This window comes from Nylanderia fulva, unplaced genomic scaffold (assembly GCF_048542155.1).
Source record: "Nylanderia fulva isolate GAGA-0341 unplaced genomic scaffold, ASM4854215v1 Scaffold250, whole genome shotgun sequence".
Classification (NCBI taxonomy): Eukaryota; Metazoa; Arthropoda; class Insecta; order Hymenoptera; family Formicidae; genus Nylanderia; species Nylanderia fulva.
This window is the reverse complement of record NW_028190315.1, coordinates 63,047-74,309: the sequence shown is the minus strand read 5'-3', so window position 1 is coordinate 74,309 and position 11,263 is coordinate 63,047. Positions and strand designations below refer to the sequence as shown.

The following is an 11,263-nucleotide window of genomic DNA, read 5'->3' as shown; positions in this document are numbered from 1 at the left end:
GAAAGAATGATAAATAAAGGACTGCCTCAGGGGGGAGTCCTGAGCCCGCTACTTTATGCAGTGTACACAAGAAATCTGGGAAAAAATGTAGAAGAAGGAGTCAAAATCTTACAATATGCGGATGACGTGGCTATCTACATCACAGAGGAGAACATTGGAGTAATGGAAGAGAAATTGGAAAGATCTCTGGAGTCGCTGGATAAATTGTTAATAAACATTGGATTAGAAATAGAACCGTCTAAAACAAAGTTGATAGGCTTTAATAGGAAGGGTGAAATTAATAGAAATAGAGGAATAGAGCTGAAAGGAGAAATGATTAGGTACAAAAGAGAAGCGAGTTTCCTAGGAATTATGTATGACGTTCAGTCTACCTATAGAAGACAGATTGAAATATTGAAAGGGAAAATAGAGAAAAGATGTAACATTTTAAAATGGCTAAATAAAGTCTCATGGGGAATGGAAGTAAATACAGCATTATTGGCATATAAAGCTTTTGTAAGATCGGTGATAGACTACGGCCTTTTCGTAATATTTTCAAAGGATATAAAGAATAAGGATAAAATAGAGAGAATGCAGTATAAAGGAATCAGAGTAGCGTTAGGGTATAGAAATAGCACTCCAACTAATGTAATGATAGCAGAATCAAAGGTGATGCAAATGGAAGAAAGAGCAGGTTTCCTAGCTAGAAATTTTTGGTTAAAAAAACTAATGTATGGGGTGTAGATATTATTAAAAGTATCAAAAGATATGAGGAGATAGTCAGAAGACATAGATTTGTGAATCCTAGGGGTAATAATAATGTAATGATAAACGCCTGGTCAGAAGTGTATAGGAATAGGAATGAAATGTCGAGATACGAGAATTTCGAGGTATTCAACACTGATTATTGGGGACTAATAGATGAAGTTGAAACGGATGTTGATATAGGAACGCTTAAAAAGGCTCAAGAAACAAAAATGAAAGATAGTGAATTACTAGAAAAATTTATTGAGAAGTTTGCGTTGGAAAAAAATGTAGAAATATATTATACAGATGGGTCAAAACAAGAGAATAGAAATAGCGTAGGAGTAGGAATAGTTAAAGAAGAATCTGATATAGGATACCAAATGAGTATAAATAATAAATGTTCTATATATACAGCAGAAGCCATAGCAATAAAAAAGGTGTTAGGATTAGTTTTAGAAAGACAGACGGATAGAGACATATTAATATTAACAGATTCGTTAAGCGTAGTTAAGAAGTTGAATGACAAAAGATTTAATACGTATGAAAACAAATTTATACTTATTGTTAGTATTAAAAAGAGAACTTATGATTATAAAAATAAATGGAAAGAGAAGAGAAATGAAGAGGAAAATAGGGATATAACTGTAAAAAAAATAACAGAGTAGTTGTAGGATGGATTCCAGGACATATGGGAAATAAAGGGAATGAACTTACGGATGGATTGGCCAAGGAAGCGACAGAGGAAGTAAGGGACGATGGAATTCATTGCCCATATGGAGATTGGAAGATGTGGTTCAGGAAGGAAATGCTAGATACAACCAAAAATAGAGTTGAAGTGGAAGCTATATATAAGGGAAAGGTTTATTTTGATAATTATTATAAAAGAGATAGTGATAGGCCATAGTTGTAATGTTAAAAGGGGTTTAGTAACGTTAGTGAACAGATTAAGAGCAAACCATTACAACCTAAACGAATCATTAGCCAGAAAAAATTACATTGATAGTGAGAGGTGTGAGTGCGGAGCGGAAGTACAGGATATAGATTATATAGTATGGAACTGTAGGTTATATGACAAGAAAAGAACTAACTTGTATGCGAAAATGGAAAAATGGGATATAAAATATCCGTATGAAGTAAAGAAATTTCTAAAAAGTTGCGATTTAGACTCAATAAAATTAATTTGGGAATTTTTAAAAAATATAAATAAAATTGTTTAATTTTAGCTAGGCTAGGTAGGGAACCAGGACGACGAATGCACCTATAGTCGATCTGGAAAGTAACTGAACAAAGTGTAGAAGACTATATAAGTGCATTGAAAAGTACAAGTGTTCAAAGTGCCTAAATAATCAGAACTGGACTCAAATTGGTTGAAGGCACATTAAATTAAAAAAAAAAAAAAAAAAAAAGATACAATACTACCAAAAAATAATTTTACAAAAGACATGGACTACCATCTGATCAATTTAGTGGAGTCCAAACCCCTTCTTTGGGATTGCATGTGCGAAATTTTATAGGCGAAGTGATTTGAAGAGTGCAGCATGGGATGAAATAGTCAAACAGTTGGGTTCAAATTTATCAGGTATGTTTCAGAAATAAGTAACAACACAATATTTTTTAATTATTTATAATTTATAAAATTAAGATTTTGTACAATTAATATTAAAATTATTTAGTATTTTTTAGTAGAATTTTTATTGATGCTATTTACAGGTGCTATTGTATCAAGCCGTTTTAAAAACATAAAGGATACATTCACAAGAAATTTAAGAGCAATGAAAGAATCAAAACGCAGTGGAGCTGGCACAGATAATTTATACAAGCTCAAATGGCACATGTTTGAGAAATTAATGTTTCTCGAGAAGACATGTATTCAAGAAGAATCAGAATCAAATATTCCCTCTGACCTGTTAAAAAAACACAGATATATCAAATTCAGAATTTTCACAATTCTGTAATAAAGAAAACAAGAATACACCATTTACATAATACATGTCACATACTAACATATACTATGATGATACATTGCAGGTAAATTATTTCTCAAAGTAGAAATTTAAAAGTAAAAATAATAAAAATAAATGAATAAAAAAAATGATAATAAATAACAATAATAAATATAAATATTTATTTGCATTTATAAATATTTCTATGTAAATATATTTAGATAAATAAATAAGTACAGTACAGAAATTAATTCTTTGTATCTACAATTTATTTTCAGAAATATATATTAATATCATACAAAGGAAATGTAGAAACAGATTCGCAAATTTCTGATTAAAGCTCTTTAACTATAATTAATGAATTTCAATCAATTATGGTTGATAGTGCACCTCTATCAGAAATATGTTCTTTATCCGAATCTCTCCCAAGATCTATTCCCGTATCTAATATAGCACTCAGTTTCCTCAAGAAATAAATTCTATTACTGCAGCTAAGCTTTCTAACAACAAAGCTAACAAGCGACCATCAGAAGAACAATTATTTTGTAAAAGAGGACCAAAGAAAAACAGCAGCATTAATGGAAAAGGCTGTAGGTGCCTTAAAACAATTTTGCCAAGCAGACCTAGCTTCATTACCTTCCGAAACGCTCATAATCAATGATTCAGCTCATTCTTTAACTCTATTTATAGAAAGCAGGTTACGTTCATTATTTTTAGCAAATCAAAAATTATCTGAAGATGAAATTTTAAAACTTTTATCAAAGTTTTAAAAAAATGTTATGAATAAAATGTTCAATTAAATGTTTAATTATTTTATGGTTAATATAATTTATAATTTATGTTTAATTAATGTTTATTAATGTTATTAAAAAAATGTTTCTATATATTAAGAAGAATAAGTAAATATAAAAATTACAAGTTTTTAAATATAAAGATGTATAAATTTATAAAACTACTAAGCTCGTATAAATATAAATATAAAAAAGGAAGGAATACTATAAGTATAAACTATAAATATAAAAAAGGAAGGAATACTAACAAAGGCCAACCATGACGAGCAAACTAAATTACTATGTCACATTATTAAAATATTAAAACATTTATTAATCTTAAAAAAAAACTTAAATAAAACTAAATTTAAATTACATGTACATATACGTTTCGACTTCCTTTCTCAATATAATATAATGTTAATAGATAATATAAATTTACATTAAGCCTTAGATTTGGTCAAAACATATTTAATTTTCTATCGGTAAATTAACGCAGATTTCTAATCGCCTATACTCTCACTTTTACAATTGTCATTTTAGATTTTACAGTATTGGATATTAGATTGCAGAAGCCATTACTGTCTACTCTTTCGTTGTCCATCTTTTTATTATTGAATTTTTTCCGAATTATAATCAGAAGTCGATAAAAGTTCTCTATTATTAAATTGTTAACCATAAGTAACTATCATATTCATGTGAGTTATATCATAAATTATCATAAAAAACAAGTACTTACATAATTTATTCTGGTTATCAAAATATAATTTTTCTTATAACAACTCAGTTATATTCTTTTTAATACGCAAAGTTATTGATGTGCGCGAAGTATTTGATTGTGTTATTCTGATCAACTCACAAACGATACTAATATAATAATAAGTGTTTCTGTATATACTATTTAAGGATGTTACAAAATAATGTTATTATATTATTTAAGAAAAGAAATTGTACTAAATATTATTTTACTAAATTTTAAAGTAAAATGTCTAACTCAAATTTATGAAAGTCTTACATTTTTATTCATTAAATAGAATATCACAATATTATAATATGTATATACATATATATGTGTGTGTCTATATATATATTTTTTTTTAATGATTATTTAATGATCTATAGCTCTATCTTGCCATGGCACCGCTCCCACACCATTGAAATAATCACACCACCTTTCTCGTAAAGCTAAATTATTATTAAAATGTCGATAAGCCTCTTGAATGTTGAAATCTTACTAATCTACGGATTTGTTCATTTCTCCAGTCATCAGGAATAAAATTTTCTGTTAATTCATCCTCTACGTATATATATGATGATGGTGTATACATGGCAAGACCAACGATATTAGTACGAAGCAAATTATGAAAACAACATATAGCAATTATGATATTACGAGCATCATCCAGATCATATCTCATTGGAGATCTGAAAATTTGAAACCGACTAGCCATGACGTCAAATGCATTTTCAGAGCATCTTTTGACACGAGACAGTCTGTAATTATATTAAAAAAGTGCAAATAAATTTTTGCGCTAATTTTAATATAAAAATTTTTATATCATCTTTCGTTTAGATATACAACTTACCTGTAGTTAAAAATTGTCCTATTTCTTTTTCCGGAACATTGCTCTTTGGGAAAAGAAATGAGTATCTTTTCAGATAAAGTGAAACCTTCATCTCCTACAATAACAAACGGAAAATCATTGTTCGTGCCTGGTAGAGGACTTGGTTGCAGAATTTTTAATGCGTTTCTTTCCAGAAGATCTTTTAATGTACATTTATTCCACATCCCTTTATCAGATACTCGACCATTAGTACATCGACATCAATATAAATAAATCTAAGTTGAGCATCAACGAGAGCAAGTAAAACAATACTAAATTTTTCTTTATAATTATAATATAAAGATCCCGAATTTAAAGGTGGATCAATGCAGCAATGTTTGCCATCCATGGCTCCAAGGCAATTTGGAAAATTCCATTTATCAGCGAAATCGTGAGCCACTACTTTCCATTCATCTTCAGAATTAGGAATGTTTAAATATAATTCTTGCAGGACCACTCTCAGAGCATGGCATGTATCCTTTATTATATCTAAAATGGTACTCTGTCCAAACCTAAAATTCATAAAGAGAGTGTCTTGACTTTCACCTATAAAATAAGTAAAAAAATTTTCTTAAAATATTTAAACTTATTAATTTTATATTCAGTATAAATTTAAATTTGCAACAAAGAAATAAGAAAAAAGCAAATATGTGCATTCTTGACAGTTTTCATTATGAATAATTATCACGAGAGTCTTTTTCGTCGAAAAATGTGGGTGAAACTATGGGTGGCAAGAAGGAAAGAGAAAGGTTATCATCACAATCTTTTTTAAAATTGCAACTGGAAGACCTAATATATATTAAACCTATATAAGTAAAAAATAAAATAAATCCAAGAAAAGTTTTATCAGTTGCTAAGTGACGTAGTGTTACTGATAGTCTTTCAGCAAGTCAAATACTTTGTCTGAGGTGCGTATCATGTCTCTGAATTAAAGATGTTACTTTTATAACAAGATCTTCAAATATGTTAACATCCATTCGAAGACATCTGCGCAAAAGGTAAAGGTTAAAATAGCAAAGAGTAATGATTATTTTTTATTTCTATGCAGAAAAGTAACAATTAAAATTAATAAAAAATTTTAAATTTCCAAAATCTTTACTTACCTTCAAAATTTATTTGGGTCTTCCAGTTGCAATTTTAAAAAAAGATTGTAATATGACTTTTTTCTTTCCTTCTTGCCACCCATGGTTTCACCCACATTTTTCGACAAAAAAAACTTTTGTGATAATTATTCATAATGAAAACTGCCAAGAATGCGCATATTTGCTTTTTTTTTATTTCTTTGATGCAAATTTAAATTCATATTAAATATAAAATTAACAACACTTTCAGCCGTAGCCCGTAGCAGTCACAAATAACAACCGCAAGTGTGATGGGCGCGTCGCAAATCGCAATCGCAGACGCAATCGCAGTCGCAATCGCGAGTCGCTAGTATGATTCGGCTATAAGAGAGTTGTTTATTAACAACCAGCGTGCAGCTGTTTTTTGGTGCCACATTGATTTTCGGGACCGAGCCGCATCGCGAAGACGCATTTCTTCGACGGCTATCTTTGTATTCCGGGCTTTCATATCTTGTATCTCGTTGTCTTATTAAATCCACTTCACATATAAACACGACTTATTCCTTTCACGCGCGAGTAAGTGCGTGAGTGTGAGACGCTTTTGCGAGACATCGCAAAGGTCATTCCAAGGACGTAACAATAATTTTCAAAAATGTGATTTTTTGACGTTTTAGAACATTCTAAACATCTCACATTAACATATAAATTTGAAAAAAGTTTTTATAAAAACAAAGCTTCCTCTATGAGAAAGCAAAATCTTACGGCCAATCGCTAATTTTTTGTCTAATGCAGATTACTCAAAAGTAGACAAAAGTGAAGAAAAAATTTTTGTTGTACTATACAATTGTTTTTAGATCAAAATATAGATAGAGAAAGTTAGTAATTGTTACGTATTTTTGACCAATTGTAACCTGTCTATATGCTTTTGCAAAAATTTTAACAATTATTTCCGTTCGAAAGAACAAAAGTAGTATAGTGGCAGGTATGGCCCGTCAAAACAAACCCCCACCACCGGCCCCTCTGGCGCCGTGTCTTATCTTTCCCCCACCACCAGCGTCTGGTTTTTCCGAGTGCGGGTGTTGAGGGGAAAAAAAATGGCGACTGGCCCCGAAAGGTGGGGATGAGAATTTTTTTTTATTTTTTCTGATTTTCTCTGCATTTGAACCCGGGGCTTTCGTGTTTCCGAGCAGGGTCCTAGTATGTTGAGCTAAACGAGTTCTTACTAGTCTAAGGATTAGATGAGGTATTTAAGCTAAAGTTGCGTAGAGTACGGTATGGGGGTTCGGGTATACGTATGGCAAGGATAGCTCGTCGAATCAAATGGTCGATATTGGACAGGGTGGGGTAAAAACAGTTTGACCAAGAAAAGTGTCATGCGGTCGACCGGGGATCGGTGGCAGGTAGTGGCTGACGATACCGTAGAGTAATAAAAAAAAAAGAACACGTAAATAATTGTACAGGCGAGCATTCTGACTCGTGTCACGATAAAAAAAATAATACATCATCGTAGATTAGAAAAAATGTTTATTGTTGAAAAGATGGCAGATAAAATTTTATTTTAAAATAACGCGCGGCTTAATGAAGGTGAGCAAGAACGTGCAAGTTGAGGAAATTTTTGGAAAGAGGAAGTGAAAGAAAATTGAACAATGGTTTTAAAAGTACAAATATGGTTTATATTTAAAATATTTTTACAGAACAAAATTCATTTATTGATACCAAAATTCATATTATATATTGTTATGATTCGCTTGTTTTTTGTGAGTAAAAATTTTACGAAATAAGTGTATGATTAAACGATCGTTATATTCACAATCTTCGGAAAAAAGAGCAAAAAACTGATTAAGATTATAACCGCTGCACATATAATATAAAAATACACAGCAGTATTGTCCGCAAGTCTTAGAAAAAATTCTTTGTAATTGTTGAATATTCCAGCGATGGATGATAGAGTTTCGTCGAAGTCGGATGAGAAATCCTGGATACAAGGGGGGCAATCCGTAGCTGTCGAAGTAAGTGGCTGTGCCGTGTTCATCGAGGTAGAAGGCAATCCAATGTTCTCCAGGTCGATCGTGATTGTCAGTGTTAGCAACGATAGCCGTCGACCTCGTTCACACCCTCGGAACTTTGTTCCTCGGCTGCATAGACTCCAACATGTCTGACATCGAGATGACGTGTACAACCATGACATTCCAACACTTTTAGAATTTCGCGAGAGTTCATTTTTTTGTCCCGAATACGAACGAGTGTACGGTATTATTTGAACAATACCGGTTTTTACCTCTTTTGATAATGTGTTTTCTTCTATCTTGAGTTGTTTTAGGAGGTTTTCAATGTCAGTTTGCGTCGAGATGGATATTGTTTTGTTCTTGTTTCTATCCGTCAACGTCGATGACGATTCAGAAATCACAAATCTCTCTTCTTCTTTTTCAATTTGCTGTTCGTTGTTTTGCTGATTTTTCTCCTCTATTTGTATTTTAGTTATATTCTCATTTACATCGCAAGAAACGGCAGCTTCGTATTTATCATCGCTATCGTCGAAAGTAATTTCCCAACTTTCGTCAGAACTACAAATAGCTTCAGTAGAGGTCGAAACGTTCTCGCAATTATTTTGCGCACTTAGCCAGCATTTTAATTTATAAGCATTGCATAACGCGCAATGAAAGGTTCCGAATTTTCGAATCTTGTGATGACCGCAATATTGTACGATATCTTCCTCATCCGGTAGATTTTTAGATGCTGGTGAAGTACCCTCCAAATTATTCTTCAAGTAGTTTGCTTTTTCGTTACCTCTGACGTAAATGCAACGCGCGTGTCTTGCAATTTCGCGGAGATGTGAGGTAAAATATTTTAGATTAACTGAGCCGTCGAACCACTCGATACCGTGATAATTTCGTGAGAGCCAAGTGTTTTCTCGTCTTGCTTTTGCGGGTAATTTTCCAAACGCGTATAGTGGCATCATAATCCAATGTTCGACAATCGGAGCATCGATTGCGACAACGGCGACTTCCTTTGCGATAAATTTATTGGCTTCATCGCGGAAATTTTGTATGTCGACGACTATGTCCATATTGTGAGATTTTCGTTGGTGAGGTACAAACTCTTAGCGAAACGTGCGCGTTCGTTCATGTCTCGTACATAACTGAATTTATTCTAGTACGTTACATAGTTTCCACTTCGTGAAAAGCGTCATCGAAATTTCCAAAGGAAGAGGAGAGGGAAAATTTTCTAATCGCGTATTACATTACGGTGTATGAATACATGTTGGTGAACGAGCGTTAAAAGCTAACCGGAAAAATCGACGATAACTTGACGCGATGCGTCGATTTCTATGACATTATCGAATTCGGCGTAAACGATACAATTAATTGTTTTGGTGAGTGCCTTCTCAAATCTCACTTCTAACCGTAGACTTCCGTGTCTCACGAGATTCCAATGACCGGCGCAATTAGCGGATAGATCGGATGTAAGATCAAAAGCGAATAACGTATATCCCACAGAATAATCATCTCTACTTATGGAATTTCCCTCGTTAAAAAAATGGATACCCGTCCCCGAAAAGAGCGTATGATAAGCTTTGATGTAAAGCGGTTCGCGAGACGAGAAAACCGGTTGTAACGGTCTACTGGGTATTTGTGTACTGTCGACGTTTAGTGAGAAGAAATTTATTCCGTAATTTTGGAAGTTAAACGGATTCAATTTTCTGTCACCGTTAAACGCGGATACTTGGCTGTAACTTTGCTCAGCATTCTAGCATGCGCTAGTAATACTCCGGAGCTTATTTTCGCTCTTCTCACCAATAGGCTTGCATCAAGTATACGAATTTTCGACGTGCAATTACTTTCTATGAAACAAAACGTATCTTTCGAACGCACGAGTCTCAACCGCACTTCGACGCCATTAATTAAGAATTTGTCCTGATTGGAAACGTCGCAATGGAGGTGACTTATAAGATCTAGCGCACGTTCTCATTTAGCCTTTTGTTTACGCCCACGCTTCTTTTTCTTTTCTTTATCGTTATCCCATCGTCGTTTCATATTTTCACACGCGGTACGAGCATTTTCTCGCGTAACGACAGCGGGTTGCATTTTGATGGTGGAATGACGAGTATGATTGTAAGCGTGAACAATATCTTGTAAAACATCAAAGTAACGACGTGTATTTTTATGCGTAAAATAACGCCACATCCGTTCTTTGAGTGTTCTATTAAATCGTTCCACTATAGACGCTTTAATATCGGGATTGCGCGTTACACAAAAACGGATGTCTTTTTCTTTTAAGATATTTTGTACAGGGCAAGCGATAAATTCTTTGCCTTTGTCGGTTTGTAAGTATACAGGTAGTCGACCCTCGTTTCTCAAAAATATTTGTTGAAAGGCTTTATTACGCAGGTAGCTGTTTTGTCACGTAAAAGTTCTACCCAAACAAATTTACTAAGCACATGGATAACCGTTAGTAGATAAGAATAACCGTCATTATAGCTCTTGAGATTACGAAGATCGATCAAATCGGCTTCCCATAAATCATCGATATTTGTTACGTTATAATGTAAACGAGGAAATTTTCGTCGTACCGGGCGATGCAGCGTGTATGTATTCTGCGATTTAAGCCACTCGACAACTTTGTTACGCGTAAAATTTGGTTTAACGGCTCGCGATAAATTATCCATCGCAGAGTAGCCTGCATAATGCGAGGGGTCGTAATACAATTTTTCGAATTCCATCAATTGAGATTTATCCAATCGAGTAAACCTCTTCTTCTCTTTGACGGAGAAACTACGCTATGTGCTAATGTTCTATCGTCGTCGTCACCTTCCTCGTCAGCGGATATAAATTGCGTATCTCCTTTGGTTTCACTCGCTTCGTCTAATCTGTGACTGTACGATTTTGAACGTGTGATCGGAGTGGAGGATCCGCGAGGTAACGCGGAAGTAATATAGCGAGATCGCGTGCCTGCTTTTAATAACTTTTGATTTCCTATGAGACGCGGTGACGCACCCATGTCACGTAGTAATCGAGCAAACTGATTTCTTCCGGTTGCTTCTACCGTTTTTCTCTCGCGTACCGCATTGTTTATAAGTTCCGCGATATTCGAACCCTCCACAATGTCGCCGTCTATAGTTACGAGCCCTTGTTTATTCCAGCTAATCTTAGATGACGGAG

The 11,263-nt window shown here is 33.5% G+C and overlaps 1 pseudogene; it reads right to left on the bottom strand.

Moving 5' to 3' along the window:
- Window positions 1–4,547: 4,547 nt before the first annotated feature.
- On the bottom strand, window positions 4,548–9,171 carry LOC146722945 (uncharacterized; annotated as a pseudogene).
- Window positions 9,172–11,263: the final 2,092 nt, after the last annotated feature.